At 35.2% G+C, this 15,744-nt stretch overlaps 1 protein-coding gene across 6 annotated transcripts in view; it reads left to right on the plus strand.

Annotated features, from left to right (window-relative positions):
• The window catches only part of ZNF438 (zinc finger protein 438), a 186,756-nt gene that overhangs the window by 111,127 nt on the left and 59,885 nt on the right, over window positions 1-15,744 (plus strand). For 4 of the 6 annotated variants that reach the window (XM_030798442.1, XM_030798445.1, XM_030798443.1 and 1 more), the window contains one exon: window positions 10,341-10,423. The gene's annotated coding sequence lies outside the window, so the exon portion shown is untranslated. Of the gene's footprint in view, window positions 1-8,847; window positions 8,993-10,340; window positions 10,424-15,744 lie in introns of those variants that run through there. The other 2 variants (XM_030798448.1, XM_030798444.1) reach the window with 2 other exon arrangements.

The following is a 15,744-nucleotide window of genomic DNA, read 5'->3' on the forward strand; positions in this document are numbered from 1 at the left end:
GACAAAGCATATGGAGAAAAGACTTTAAAGGGGAAGCAAAAAGAGAAGCCAGCAAGGCCAAAGATGAAGGGAATGTATTTTAGGATCTCAGTGGTAATAATGGGAAATTTGATTAATTCACTCTTAGATCCTCATACATACAGAGGTCTGAAGAATCAGATAGCAAAGATACGGAAAATAAAATTAGTAGTTCCAGGAAAACCCATAGAAGGAAGAAATGGAGCCACAGTAAAGTGGACAATGTGAAACTACTATTATAACAAGTTGCAAATGAAAGAAGGCCAAGTAGGAATCCTCAGAGTCTCTGGATACAGTTCTGTTTTTAGCAGAAGACAAAGAGCTTAAATTTTATCTAAGAGCTTAAACTATATCTGCCCAAAATCAAAGCTAAATACTTCCTGCTATTGTCTCGAAACCTGTGCTCATGACTGTGTGAGCCAGATGTTAAAAAAGCTTTGGAGTAGTTAGATAACAAAAGTCCCATACCTAAAAGATGGGTGCAACTGCAGACTGAGGTAATGGTATGTCTGACACCTTTCTTCCCCATCAGATAATCTACTTAAAATGTGTGTGAATTATAAAAATTCCCTAGCCCGATTTCCAGCATGTGTATTGTTAGACTTTAGTCCATTCCTTTATTTTACTGCCAACTTGTAGAGTCTCCATTCATTTTTAGAAATTCTTGTCTTGTTTACCATACAGAATATAGTATGTACTATTTAATATTAAACAAACTTTCTCACGATTTTGATGTTTTTAATGTTTCCAAGGAGTGAAAATGTGATGGAGGCACCCTGAGAAATGAGTATTTTTGAACTGAGATGATCATTAATAGAACCTATTTCCTATTTCTAATAAAAGTAGAACATTTAGGAATAAATTCAACCAAAGACATGCAAAATCTATAAGAACAGCAAAACTATACTGAGAAAAATTAAAGATAGAAATAAATGAAGAGAGATGCCATATGGTTGGAAAACTCAATTAAATGACACTACCCTCAAAATTGGTCTGTAGATTCAACATAATCCCTAGCATAAATCCACGGGCCTTTTTGTAAAATTAGCAAGCTAATTCTAAAAGTTACATGGAAATGTAAAAGACTGAGAAAATCTGACAAATCTTAAAACCATAGCTGGAAGACTTGACTTTGTACCATAACTATAAAGCTGCAGTAATCAAGATAGCATGGTGCTGCCATAAGGATAAACTAATAAATTAATGCAATTGAACAGAGGCCATAGACCCACTTATATAGTCCTTTGATTTCAAACAAATCCAAAGCAACCAAGTAGGGAAAGGAAAGTTTTGCAGTAAATGGTGCTGGGTCAACTAGATATCCACAAGTAAAAATATAAATCTCAATTTCTGTCTTGCATCATGCATATAAATCTATTTGAGATGAATCATACTACTAAATATAAAAAGCTAAAGCCATAAGAATTTAAGAAAACATCAGGGAATATCTTTATGACTTGGGGGTAGGCAAAGATTTCTTAGGATGTAGAAAGCAATCACTGTAAGAGAAAAGCTTTAAAGAATAGACTTCATTGAAAAAACCAAACTTGTGTTTATCAAAAGATACCACTAAGAAAACAAAAAACAAGCCACAGACTGAGAAAAATATTGGCAAAATGTATATTTGTCAAAGGAATATATAGCTGATTTATACAGCTCCATAACAAAAAGCCAAACAACCAGAAACTAAAAAGGAAGAATAGGGAACAAATGATTTGAAAAGGTACTTTGTAACACAGACACTGCACAACGGAAGATATTCAAATGGTCAGTAAGCATGTGATCAACGTCATTTGTCACCTGGGAACTATGCAGGTTAAAATGAGAATGAGAAACCCACCATACTGTCTAAAATTAGATAGGATCTAAAGCAACTGGCATTCTTATACATTTGGTAAGAGAGTTAAATGGTACAACCACTTTAGGAAAAAGATGTGGCAGTTTCTTACAAAGTTAAATACACTTACCCAATGATTCAGCAGTTCTCCTAGATATTTGCCTAAGAGAAATGAAAATAAAAATCCACCAAAAAGATTGTTACGAGAAGTACATACATAATATGTGTACATAATGTAGCTTCATTCATAATAGCCAGAAACTGGAATAGCCCAGGTTCCCATCAGCAAGACAATGGATAAACAGACTGTGGTTATTCATAAAATGAAACACTGGCAAATTATCTGTGAGGGAAAAGGATGAGAAAAGTCGTTGCTTCTAGGGGATGGGACGGGAACTGACTGGGAAGGATTTTGAAGGAACAAACTTTGGGTAGTGGTAATGATTTGGGTTGCAAGGTATATGCATTTGTAAAAAACTTATGGAATGGTACACTTAAGATTGGTGCATTTCATTTTATATAAATTTTGCCTCAAGAAATAAAAAAGAGCTTTAAAAAATCACAAGGAAGTACTTTTTTATGTCCATTAGATTGGCAAAAATGTTGGAGCATCCTGAACTTATCTTGCCCTGCTAGTGGTTATACAAATTGAATCAACCATATAATACATTTGCATTAACTAATAAGTTGTGCATATATCAACCAAGCAACTCCACTCAGGCATAGAAACTCTTGGTAACCTACATAGAGAAATACATAATATGTTCCAGAAAACTGGAAACAACTCAGATATCCATCAATAAGAGAAGACACAAATTGTGCCACATTCAAACATATCATCATGGATAAGTCTCACGAACAGAATAAAACCAAGAAACTTAAGAATACTTCCAATATAACTCCATCCAAAATCTTGCAAAATTAAGCAAGATATTGATTAGGGATAGATATGGTAACACTATAAAGGAAAGCAAAAACAACAACAACAAAAAAGGATAGCTGGGGAGAAGGCATGGGAAAAAGGACTGGAATTGGAATGGGAAAGGCCATAAAGGGGACTTCAAAGTTATAAGTAATGTATTCTCTAAACTGGCTAGTGGGAAAACAGATGTTCATTTTACTATTCTTTATAACTGGCAATGTTGAAAATACTATTTGGTATGTATTCAGTATTTAATTTCTTGAGAAATTAGAAGTACACTTAAATAATCTTTAAGGATACTTCATTAGCAATAATACGATATGCAAAATATGAGAAGTAGGCTTTCAGCTGTCACTAATTCAGTCATTCAAGTGTTTATCAAATGCCTGTACAGCTTGATATGGATGTGACATTAGTGGCCTTATTTGGAGGCCACAATTTTGGTGGCTGTATCTTAAAAGCGAATTAGAAGAATTACTGAAATCTAAAATGATTGGGATTTATATTGGTACAGTATAAATCTTCTAAGACTGTTTCTCAGAAGTTCCGCCATTATTGCTTCAAGAAGGGAAAGAAAATTATGGATTTTCACTTATGTGATGGGTAAATGAAACCATCAGAAAAGGCAGAAGTAATTTTTTTGGCCTTTGGAATGAATCTCCTTCAATAGAATTCTTTTAAAATAGGATGGGCCAGATAACTGAGAGGGCCCGGCTTTGACCTCCTTCCACTAATGCTGGTTCAGCTGACTTCTCAAAGCACACTGTTATGAGTTGAGCTGATTATTGACCCATCAATGAATTTACCTTAAAACCAGGTCATGGAGAATGTCTCCCATAATATATTTTCTTGCAACTTCACTGTGATAAAAATTCTCAGGATGCTGTGGCTAATATCTATATCTTAATGGTTATGTTGAATCCTAAACATTTTCAAGATATTTATAGATTTTTTCATCTCTACATTTCCTGAAAAATCTGTGAATATTTTTCATTAAATTAACTTGCCAAGAAAATTAAGGTTGGACACTGTGGCTGCAATATAGTCCTACATTTGTAGCTCTAAATGTTAAGGGCTTACCCCAACCCTTTACTCTTTATAAGTATTCAAACATTCCTTTGGATAACAAATAATAAATTCATAGTGCTAGATATCCAGCAAGGTGACAGTCTGGTTGCTTGTATGAAGTACTTAAATATACACAATTGCAATTCCAAAGCCTTATTGCTTCATTTATCACAGGAAGTGTCAGAGTTCTGCAATATTTTGTAAGAAAAGCTACTCGACTTGCATGAATTCTCATAGGAATGACCATGACTATTATGCCAATTTCATCCTAAGTATTGAAGTTAAGGTTCTAAATGACATTTAATAGTATGATTTATTTTCTATCTTAAACTTTATAGGGCACAAAGCAAGATCCTATCCTTTCATATTGCTTTTTTATTTTTAAAGAGTCTGACTGATGATAAAAATCTAAGCTTAAAATCTGTCAAATGATTTATGATATTTCATTTATTTTTCAAAGGATTGGGGTGTCACCAGTAAGCCTATTAGAATTGTAGGTTTAAAGTTCCTTGATTTTAAAAAAGACCAGCTGCATAAACAAGTTTTGAGCTTTGTAATTTAATTCTATGTGATTTTTTTAATACTTCAAAGTACCAAAGTAGGCAGTTTTTCTTAGGTCATAAATAGTTGTTTATGTCATTATGATTTCAAACTTTCAAGTACATTTTAAGATCTACTTTTTAAAAATATTGATTTTTATTTTATTGTGTTCATTACAACCTCAAGACATTTCTTTCTGTCTACCTAAATCTCCCTTTCTTCATGGGCTGATAGCAACAAAGGTAGAAGGTGAAGAAACTGGAGGAAGCCTGCTTTTAAAAAATTGGAATTCTGTAGTCAAGTATATATAATCCAATGTCTTTTAGAAATGTTGTGAAACCACTTTAAAGCTATTTTTTAATGACACTTTTAAGTTTGGGATAATTGTAAATTTGCATGCAGTTACAAGAGATAATATATGTTCCATGCACCGCTTACACAATCCCCCCAGTGGTAACATCCAGGATATTAACACTGATGCATTCTAGATCTTATTCAGATTCTCCTAGTTTTTCTCGAACTCATTTGTGTGTGTATTTATTTAGTTCTATCTGATTTTTATCACATGTGTAGCTTCTTGTATCTACTACAGTCAAGATGAGCATTTCCATCTCAAAGATGCCTCATGCTGGCCCTTTATAATCACACTTATCTACCTTCCCACTTCCCACCCCTGTCCCTAACCCCTGGCAACCACTAATCTGTCCCCTATTTCCATAATTTTTCCATTTTAATAATGTTATTTAAATGGATCCTTAGATTTAACTTTTTTGATTTAACTTTTTTAACTTTTTCATTCTTTTGAGATTATCTCTTGAGATTAATATTATTTCCTTGAGATTCATCCAACTTGTGTTTATTAATAACTTGTTCATTTTGATTTCTAAGTGGTATTCCATTAAAATCAATTTTGATTTTTAGTTTATATGCACACATAAAATGTGAAGCAATAATGCAAAATATCAGTTTAAAGGTGTTTAGGACATTGTTGAAATTAACCTATTAAAATTACATTTTTTTTTAGTCATTTGGATTGGATTTATCTATGGCTTAATATGCTAAGACTGGATGAATCATCACCTGTATACTGAACATATAGTTCCAGTGGGACCATTCTATTCCCTAACTCATTTTAATAAAATCTGTGAGGTTGGAGATACAAGAGAAGTCTTTGTTCTTATTCCAGCAGATTTGCTATTTAGTTTTTTCTTTCCTTTTACAGCCTGTGATTACCCACATAACTCTCTTCATACAGCCTATTGTTACCTAAGTAATTCTTCTTCCCCTTGTGCCTGTGTTTGCTTTTTCAACTAAATGATTAAGTGTCTTAATTTCTAGGCTAAGATACTTCTTTCCTCCTTCTTCCCTAAATTCACTTACTCTTTCTCTGCCCTGAAAGAAAGGGTTAAGATGATGAGTACCAAGAATAAAAGTATTTGGCTTCATCTGGGAGGCCAGAGAAGGCTTCCCTAAGGAGGATACATTTAAGCAAAAATCTGATGGATGAATAAGAGTCAACTAGGAGAAGAGGAGGAAGAAATAGCATTTCAAACAGAGGAAAGAAAGGGCATGGGCAAAGACCCTGTGGTGGGAAGGAGCAAAGCAAGCAGGAAGAATTGGAATCAAGCCAAGTGGAGAATGGGCTGAGAGAACCAAGGGAATATATGGTATGAAATTAGACTGGAGAGGGAGGCAGAGTTCAGACCTTATAGAGCTTTTTAGGTCATATTTAATAAAGATCAGTGCTTATTCTAAGACCAAGGAGAAACAAATAAAAGGTTTTAAGCATGAAGTTGACTTGACCAGATTTGCAATCTGTAAAGATCCTTTTGGCTGCAGCGTGGATGGTGCTTTGGGGTAAAGGGTGGAAGTGTCTTGACTGGTTACAGGCCATCTTAGTGGGGTACACTGGAGAGGATGGAGCTTGGGGTAAAGTTATAGTGGTACAGTTATAGAAAAGATAACAGATTTAATCCTTAAATCCCAACAGATATGTTGTATTAGAAATGGGAGAGGAAAGAGAACTGTATTAAAAATAACTACTAGATTTCTGATTACAGCATTTAGACAGCGAGGGAATTCCAGCAGCAGATCACATTTTGGGAACATCATGCATTTCAGAGGCAGAATATTTCAGATGGCTGTGAGACATACAAGAGGAAAGGTCAAGTAGTAATAATGATAATAGCCAATATTTTTGAGCATTTACAGTTATTACAGCATTTTTTAAGCTGAGGACATGGAAACACAGAAATGTTAAGAGACTTGTCCAATGTCAGACAGTAAGTGGAGGAAACAGGATTTGAATCTACATAGTTCACCTCCAGAGCCCAGGCACCTTATCATTCTGTATGCTGCCTGTGTAGACAGATATGGACCTACAGATACGTAGGTGTGGAGCTCACAGAAGGGGTCTGGACGAGAGATTAAAAGTACAGAACAAAAAAGTTCATTTTTATTTATGTCTCTGTTAAATGGATGAGATATCCTAGGGAGAGAATATAAAGTGAGACATGATGTTTACCTTGAGGATCTTCAGCATTCAGTGGCCAAGGATGGCAAGATAGGCAGAAGGAAAGACCAGGGACTTCTGGTTGATATAAAATAAGAGAAAGGGGATGTTAAGGAGATAATGAACAGTGGTGGTTTTACTGCTAACATGTCCAGTAAGATGAAGACTGAATGGCGTCTGTGGATGACTTTGACAGAAGGATCTTGGAGGAGTGGCATAGTGGGGCTCAAGCACATATGAGGAGTGAATAGGAGATGAGGACATGAAGTCAGAACATTTAGGCAACTCTGTAGAGAGGTTTATTTGAAGCAGGAAGTGTCTAGATAGGCCTGTGAGCTATAGCTGGAGGGAGATGTGGGGCCAAATGGTTTTGTTTTGCTGTTATTTTAAAGGAAGAGACTAGGGTTTGTTTCAAAACCAGTGCAAAATGATCTGCGTAAGAAGAAGAGGTTGAATATATAAACAAGAGAAGGAATAATATTTTCATGTTGTTGGGAAAATGGGAGAGAATGGGATTAGGCATAGGCAGAGGGTCTGGCATTTGGAAGGAGGAGGGGCACCACTTTGGTGTGTCAAGTCCAGAGTAGGAAGGACTGGAGCCACTTTGGTAGGTTGTATGTGATACCAGGAAGGAGAGTGACTTTCCGTCAGATAACTTCTGTTTCCTTTGGAAAATGAAGGTAAAATGATCTAGAGAGAGCATGAAGAGGAGAATAGTACTGAAGATTTGAGGAGTTAAGGAGAGCAGGTTTAGTGTCAGACATCAAAGAGGATGGCTCTTGTGTTTCCAAAAATGATCTGGGCAGTGAGTTTCCTATTTGACCACAAACATCCTTTTCTGAGCAGTTGCAGAGTTTGAGGAGATGAGAATTTGTAGGACACAGAGACTTAGGCTGCTCTAAATGTGGTTTCTGTATTGTATGTGTCCATTTCTCCTGAGAGTGAGGTCAGTATTAAAGCTGAGAAGGAGACGGGAGGCATGAGATGTTCTGTGGAAATTTTTAAACACATTTTTTTAAAGCAAACATTTGTAGTGATTTAAATTATTTTATTGAAAGCGTCTTCTGACACATCACGTTATCTTACATTTTACTTATTTTAGAAAGCAGTTTATTCACCAGCCAGGCTCTTCAACTGGCTTTTTAAGGACAGGGCCCCTATCTCACTAAGCAAGCTGCTGAGTGTGTGTCCCACAGGTATTCACTAAATAAATGGTGAGAAAGTGCTAGATATTGCAACTCTGCTGGTACTGTGGCTACATTTCATTTGGCCAAGGGATTTTTTTGCTTATATCTTTTTGTAAACCTTACTAAATAGATGTTCTCATTTGAAATTATAATGATCTCCATTTTTTTAACATGCCAAGAGAGTGATTTTCCCTTACCCAATTAAAAGTTTGATTTATTTAATGTAACTGGGAAGAGTGAATCATAAATTAAACATTATATGTATTTATTTTTCATATGTTTTAAGTTATGAAAATGTATTTGCTTGAACTACCATATTCTAAGATTTTGATACATTTTGTAGTGACTGTTCTGGATGTTTTCTATTCCAGAAAATATGAAATTTTAGTTTCGATTTTTCATAAAAAGATATATCAAATATGATAGCTTTAATTTTAACTCTATTAATTTAGATTGGCCTAGGAACAACAGAATGCTTGCACAAAAATCCTAAAGAACATACTAAGAAATATTTTATTTTTACCATAGGTAAAAAAGATGATGAGTTTCTCTAAATATAGGTGGCTTTTTTTTTTTTTTTTTTTGGCCAATATACAAATAAAGATTCGTCTAAAGCAGTGGTTCTCTAAAGGGGTGGTATATCAATACTAACATATAAAGTTGCTTTCTGCCCCTGTGCAAGATTCTGTCTCCGTTCTTCATGGTACCATGCCCCTGCTGAGACCCTCTTCATACTGACTAGATTGTTTTCTGCTTCAGTCAGGTTTTGAAGTGTTCGCATTTTTTTTCTACTGTATCTTTGCCTCCTTGTCCATCTATGGCTATAGGAAGCTCATCCTGGGAGTGGAGGAAAAGATGTTCTGTCATTGCCACATTCTTCTGGACACAGAATGGAGGACTATAGGATTGTAAGCATTTGCTGAAACATAGCACTCTTTTCTGTTTCTAAGCACCTATTCATTATTGCTGTCATCGACCCTTATTTTCTCCATGTTTCCCAGGGTTCCTTGCTTCCTTCAATCTATGATCACTTTAAGTATGATCTTTCCTCTCCCCTGCACCTATAGTCTCAGGTGAATCTTCTTCCCCCCTTACCAAGTACACAAGGTAATTGTACTCTTAACACCCTAGGAAAACCTGAAGTCTTTGTGCAGCCAGCCTGCCCTGGACAAGGGCAGAGAGCTTCAGGAGCTTGCTTTTCAAGAAGTGCCCAGTTGAACCTAGGGAGCTTCAGTCCTCAGGAACAAATGTGAAAGAAGATCTAGCTAGACAAACTGTGAAAAGAATACATTTACCTGCCATGACCTTTACGTTGGTTATGAGGATAGCTCAGAAGTCTCTTTGCATCACTATATGTACCCTACTTGTGTGGATATTTTGTGATATGGTCTTCAAAATTGGAACAAGGCATGGCATACCAGCTTGAAAGAATATTTTTAGATTCAGGCTCCATGGTGGTTACCATACGACTGCTTAAGCCACAGCTGCTTCTAAAACACCTTTGCCATACTTAACTTTTTCCGATTTAATTAGATCATATAGTTAGTGTCATTAATTTGGGATGGAAGCACCCTTCTGTCATGACTACTGTCCCTCACATGTTTGAAAATTATTCACCATGCAGTATTAAAAAGTAAAATGCTTTTATTACTTTCATCAAGAGGCCATATGATACAAAGGTAGCTGTTCAGGATAAAGATGAAAAAGCAAGTAGGAAAAGAAAATTAAAGTAAAAAGTTATTTCCTGAAATTTATTATTTCTGGCACTATTTTTGGATTTTGGGTTCTATATTTTAGAAGGTAAAATATCAGTCGAGAATCAGGAGTCTGTGTTTTATTCAATTAGAAAGTTTTGATGTATTTGGAAAGTCATGTAATTTTCCTATTGTCCAAGTAAAAATGGCCATGATTCCATAGTAGAAGCTTATGGAGAATATGTGTGAAGGTACTGAATGATGATTACATAATAATCAGAAACAAAAGTTAAGCATTTCTTTGGTTTTGTAACTTCATATAATTCAAGAGATAGTATTTAAGTCATATTCATGTATATATTTTAAAAATCTTAGTACTTTACTAAAGTTGCAAACTTTCATATTACACAGTTCAATAAGGCAAATATCTTTATGACTTTTGTGTAAGATCCTAAATACTGTTATTTTTTCAAAAAATATAGATGTGGCCTTAATGATATGCTAATAATACTGTTTTGTGGTTTTCTCTTAAAAGTTTGTAAATCCGGTTTTCTTTTTTTAGGTGTGTTGAAGAAAGTACGCACATCTTATCTTCTGAACATTTTGATGGAATTAACCACAAACTTCATGCAAGAACAGTAAAAGGTATTTTGTTAAATAATTTTTGCATATTGATGTAGTGCTTTTAATTTCTAGATTTGCCTCACAAAGGCCTACCTTAAATCAACTGCAATGGATACTAATTCACAGTAGATTTTGTAAGAGAAGTTTCTTAATCATAAAATATATTTCTTCTGTACCAAGTCATATGATATTTCTTTCAGAAAGTGCTTGTGCAGACTAAATTTCAGTATTAGTAGTTTGAAATAACATCATTTATTTTCACTGTGCACTTGTATGTATTTTTATATGCAGAGTACATTGTAGTCATGTATTTAAAACATGCCCATGAGATAGATATGAAATTAATCAGGAAAGATAGGACAGCTGCATTCATTTCCTACCTTGCTCTCCTTGGAGTTCTTCAGAATAGATGTGTTTAAGAGCAAATCCAAAGTGAGCACCTTACTGGGCATACCTGTTACCATTAGGATGATACTAAATGGCATGGTGAGCCCTTAAAAAGGTAAGCACCCTCTTGAAAATGCCAGAATAGCTTGAGCTCCATTCCCAGATCCAACACTATAAGCCACATAGACCTAACAGACATCTGTAGAATACTCCACTTAAAGAACAAAACACACATTCAAGTGCATATGGAACACTCTTCAGAATAGATTATTAGGACATAAAATTAGCCTCAATACATGTAAAAAGGATTGAAATGATACTGAAGTATGTTCTGTGACCACTATAGAATACAATTAGAAATAAGTAACAAAAGGACATTTGGGAAATGCACAAATATGTAGAAATTAAATGATATACTCCTAATTTGGGAAATGTACAGATATGTGGAAATTAAATAATATACTTCTAAATAATCAGAGTCAGAGAAGAAATCACAAGGGAAATTAGAAAATATCTTGAGATAAATTAACCTAAAGCACTACATACCAAAATTTATGGGCTGCAACTTTAAAAAGCAGTGTTTAGAGAGAAATTTATAGCTATAAATCCTTATTGTTTTCAAAAAAAAGAAAGATCTCAAATTGATAACCCAACTTTTCACCTTAAGAACCTAGAAAAGGAAGAGCAAACTAAACCTAAACAAGCAGAAGGAAGAAAATAATAAAGATGAAAGTGCAAATGAATGAAATAAAGAATAAAAACAATAGAGAAAATCAATAAAAGCAAAAGTTGGTTCTTTGAAAGATCAGCAAAATTAATGAACCTTTAGCTTGACTAACCAGGATAAAAGAATAATCAGCAATGAAAGAGGGGATATCACTACTGACTCTACAGAAATTTAAAAAAGGTAATTATATGCCAAAATATTTGGTGACTTAGATGAAATGGATAAATTCCTAAAAAACAAAAACTACCAAAACGGAGTCAAGAAGACAGAGAAAATATGAACCTGTAACAAGTTAAGTGATTGAATTATAATTTTAAAAATTTCCCCCCTCACACACACAAAACCCAGGCCCATATGTCCTCACTGTGAATTCTACCAAAAATTTAGAAAACAATTAATACCAATCCTTTACAAACTTCTCCAAAAAATACAAGAGGAGAGAATACTTCCTGACTGATTCTGTGAGGCCAGTGTATTACCCTGATAAAAATGGACAAGACAACAACACTAGAAAACTATAGAGCAGTATTTTTGGTCTATAGTTGTGATGTAAAAATTCTTGGCCGGGTGTGGTGGCACACCTATAATCCCAGCACTTTCGGAGGCTAAGGCAGGTGGGTCACCTAAGTTCAGGAGTTCGAGACCAACCTGGTCACCATGGTGAAAGCACGTCTCTACTAAAAATACAAAAATTAGCTGGGCGTGGTGGCGAATGCCTGTAATCCCAGCTACTCTGGAGTTTGAGGCAGGTGAATAGCTTGAACCCAGGAGACGGAGGTTGCAGTGAGCCAAAATTATGCCATTGCACTCCAGCCTGGGCGACAAGAGCAAGACTCCATCTTAAACTAACAAACAAAAATTCTCAACAAAATACTGGAAAATTAAATCTAGCGACATATGAAAAGCTTTAAAACCAAGACCAAATGGGATATATGTAAGGAATGCAAGATTGGTTTGACATATGAAAAATCAGTGTTGACACCACATTAATAGAATAGAGAACAGAAGCCACATGATAATCTTAATAGACACAGAGAAAGCACTTGACAAAATCTAAGCCCCTTTTATCATACAAACACTGAACAAACTAGGAACAGAAGGGAACTTCCTCACCCTAATAAAGAGAATCTACCAAAACTACACAGCTAACATCATACTTAATGGTGAAAAACTGAGAGTGTGCCCTGTAAGATCAGGAACAAGACAAGAATGTGTTATCTTACTGTTTCTATTTAACATTGTACTGGAGGTTCTAAGCAGGACAGTTAGGTAAGAAAAAGAAAAGCATCCAGATTGGAAAGGCAGAAGAAAAACGTTCTCTATTTGTAGATGACATCTTGTATGTAAAAAAATCTTAAGGAATCCACTAAAAATTTCTTAAAACTAATTAATGAATTCAGCAAGGTTGAAAGATACAAGATCAGTATAAAGATCAATTGTATTTATATATGCTACCAAGGAACAATCTGAAAATTAAGAAATAAAACTGAGAAATTAAGAAAACAATGACATTGGCAGTAACATTAAAGAGAATAAATACTCAGGAATAAATATTTACAAATAAGCAAAAGAAGTGCAAGACTTGCATACCAAAAACTACAAAATATTGTGAAAAATTAAAGACCTAAACAAGTGGAAAGACATCTGTGTCTTTGAATTGGAAAACTCACATTGTTAAGATAGTAATACACCCCAAATTGTTCTAGTTTCAATGCAGTCTCTATGAAAATTTCAGCTGCCCCTTTTGTAGAAATTGACAAGCTGACCTTAAAATTAATATGGAAATACAAGGAATCCATAATAGCCAAAATAGTATTGAAAAAGAAAAGCAAAGTTTGAAAACTCCCCATTCTCAATTTCAAGACTTACTACAAAGCTATAATAAATAACAGTGTGGTAGTGGCATAAGGATAGACATACAGATCAATGGAATAGAATTAAGGGTCTAAAAATAAACTGTTACATCTATGGTACACTGATATTCAACAAGGGTACCAAGGCAATCCAATAGTCTTTTCAGCCAGTAGTCTTGGGACAACTGGATATCCTCACACAATATATAAAAATTAATTCAAAATGGATCAAAGACTTAAATGTAAGAGATAAAAACAGTATGAAACTCTTAGAGGAAAACATAGACTGAAATCTTTATAACCTTGTGATAGGCAGTGGTTTCTTAGATTGATACCAAAAGCATAAACAACAAAAGAAAACTATGTAAGTTGGACTACACTAAAATTAAAAACTTTTGTACTTCAAAGGACACCATCAAGAAAGTGAAAAGAGAGCCCACAAAATGGGAGAAAATATTTGCAAATCATATATCTGATAAAGAACCTGCATCCAACCTATATAAAGAACTCTTACAACTCAACAATAAAAATAACCCGATTAAAACTGGTCAAAGAAATTGAATAGACATTCTTCCAAAGAAGATCTGCAAATTGCCAATGAGCACATGAAAAGATGCTCAACATCATTAGTCATTAGGGAATAGCCACAATGAGATACTGCTTCATGCCTCGTGGGATGGCTGTAATTTAAATATGGACAAAAACAAGTATTAGTGAGGATTTGTTGACATTGGAAACCGTTGTACATTACTGGTGGGAATGTAAATGGAAAACTTGTTTGGAAAACAATCTGGAAAATCCTCAAAAGGTTAAACATAGAGTTACCCTAAGAAACAGCCAGTGATATATTGTAAACCTCTTCCATTCCTATGTGTAACACTGTAAAGGGGTAAATGTTACAGTATGTGAAGTATATCACAAATAGCTCCTCCTAGATGGTCTGTTACTGTGCCAAATTCTTAGGGTACCATATGAACACAAAGGGGTGTGAACCCTACCCTCTAGAGCTTCTTGTCTGTTAGGAGTATGAGGCATTACAATTGTGGTAAGTACCATCAGGGAAAGATACAGGGGCCACTAAGATTATTAATGGGGATATCTGAAACTAGGTCAGGTACAGTTCTCTTAAGGAGGTGATTTTCCCTTGTGATCCAAAGGATGAATCCAAGTTATCAAGGCAAAAAGGGCATAAGATAAGAGGGATTAGAGGAAGCGGGGGGGCCAACATGTGTAAAGACTCTGTTGAGGGAGTCACGGGGTGTTCAGGAAATGGATGGAAGGTCAGTGTGAATGAGACAAAGAAAGTGAGGGGGTGAGGAGTGCAGGGTGCATCCGAGAAGAAGGTCCAGACCAGAGGGTGCACAACCTCATCAACGTGTTACGACTTTGAAAGGTTTTCAGTCTGGGGTGACACATTCTAATTTGTATTTTGAAAACATCACTCTGGCTGTGTCAGTTAGAAAAGGGGCAGGAGTAGAAGTGGGAGGGACCAGTGAAGAGTACTCATGGTCTAGGCAGGGACTGATAGAGCAACTTGCACCAGACAGTTGGCAGTGGAGACGAGGAAAAGGGGACATGTCTGAGGGCTTTTTGGAAGATAAAATTGATACTATTTGGTGAAAGCCAAGATAGGGGAAGTAAGGGAGAGCAGTGTAAGGCATGGCTCCCAGACATTGGACTTTGGAAAGTGAATGAGTTGGAGGGCTGTTTCTAAGCCAGAGATTTTCCTTCATGATAAACTTTGTTATGAACAACTTCAAGTAACATGAATGGATTTTGTTCTGTTGATAAGTATCTCTTTCTTACCAAGGCAGTCACATATAATACAGAATTATGTGATTTGCTGATAGCAAATATTTGGGGAGAGTACAAATTTCGGAAAATTAGACAATGTTTTTTATTTGCCAGATGAATTTTGTTCTAAGAGTCTCTGTTGTCCTAGTCTGTCTCCTGTGTTGTTGTATTTTTTTTTTTTTTTACTGTGGCATGAGTTGTTTTTAATTTGTTGTGCTGTTACTAAAGTTCTGAGGGCTGCAGTTAAAATATTCCAATTTCTCCCTTCCATCTTTATTGATTCTCCAGATTTTGCACAGAAAACTCTTTGAGGGCTAGAACAGCAGTAATTGCATCACCCTGTTTTCAAGACTTCAAGTTTCAAAAGCAAATCATAAAAAAAAAAAAATACAGTTCCTGATTTGAGTTAGATACAGGGACAAAAAAGTAGCACATACTTGAAAGTTACATGGTCTACAAATGGTGGCTATATTTTCCTTGGGAGAGTAGTTCTGTTGGTATATATTTTTTAAATACTCAAAAGGCTCAACCTCAAGCAGTAATAAACACAAGCAAAAGTCCCGTGTCTTCTTATGATGTGT

Source organism: Nomascus leucogenys, chromosome 18, assembly GCF_006542625.1.
Source record: "Nomascus leucogenys isolate Asia chromosome 18, Asia_NLE_v1, whole genome shotgun sequence".
NCBI classification, from domain to species: Eukaryota; Metazoa; Chordata; class Mammalia; order Primates; family Hylobatidae; genus Nomascus; species Nomascus leucogenys.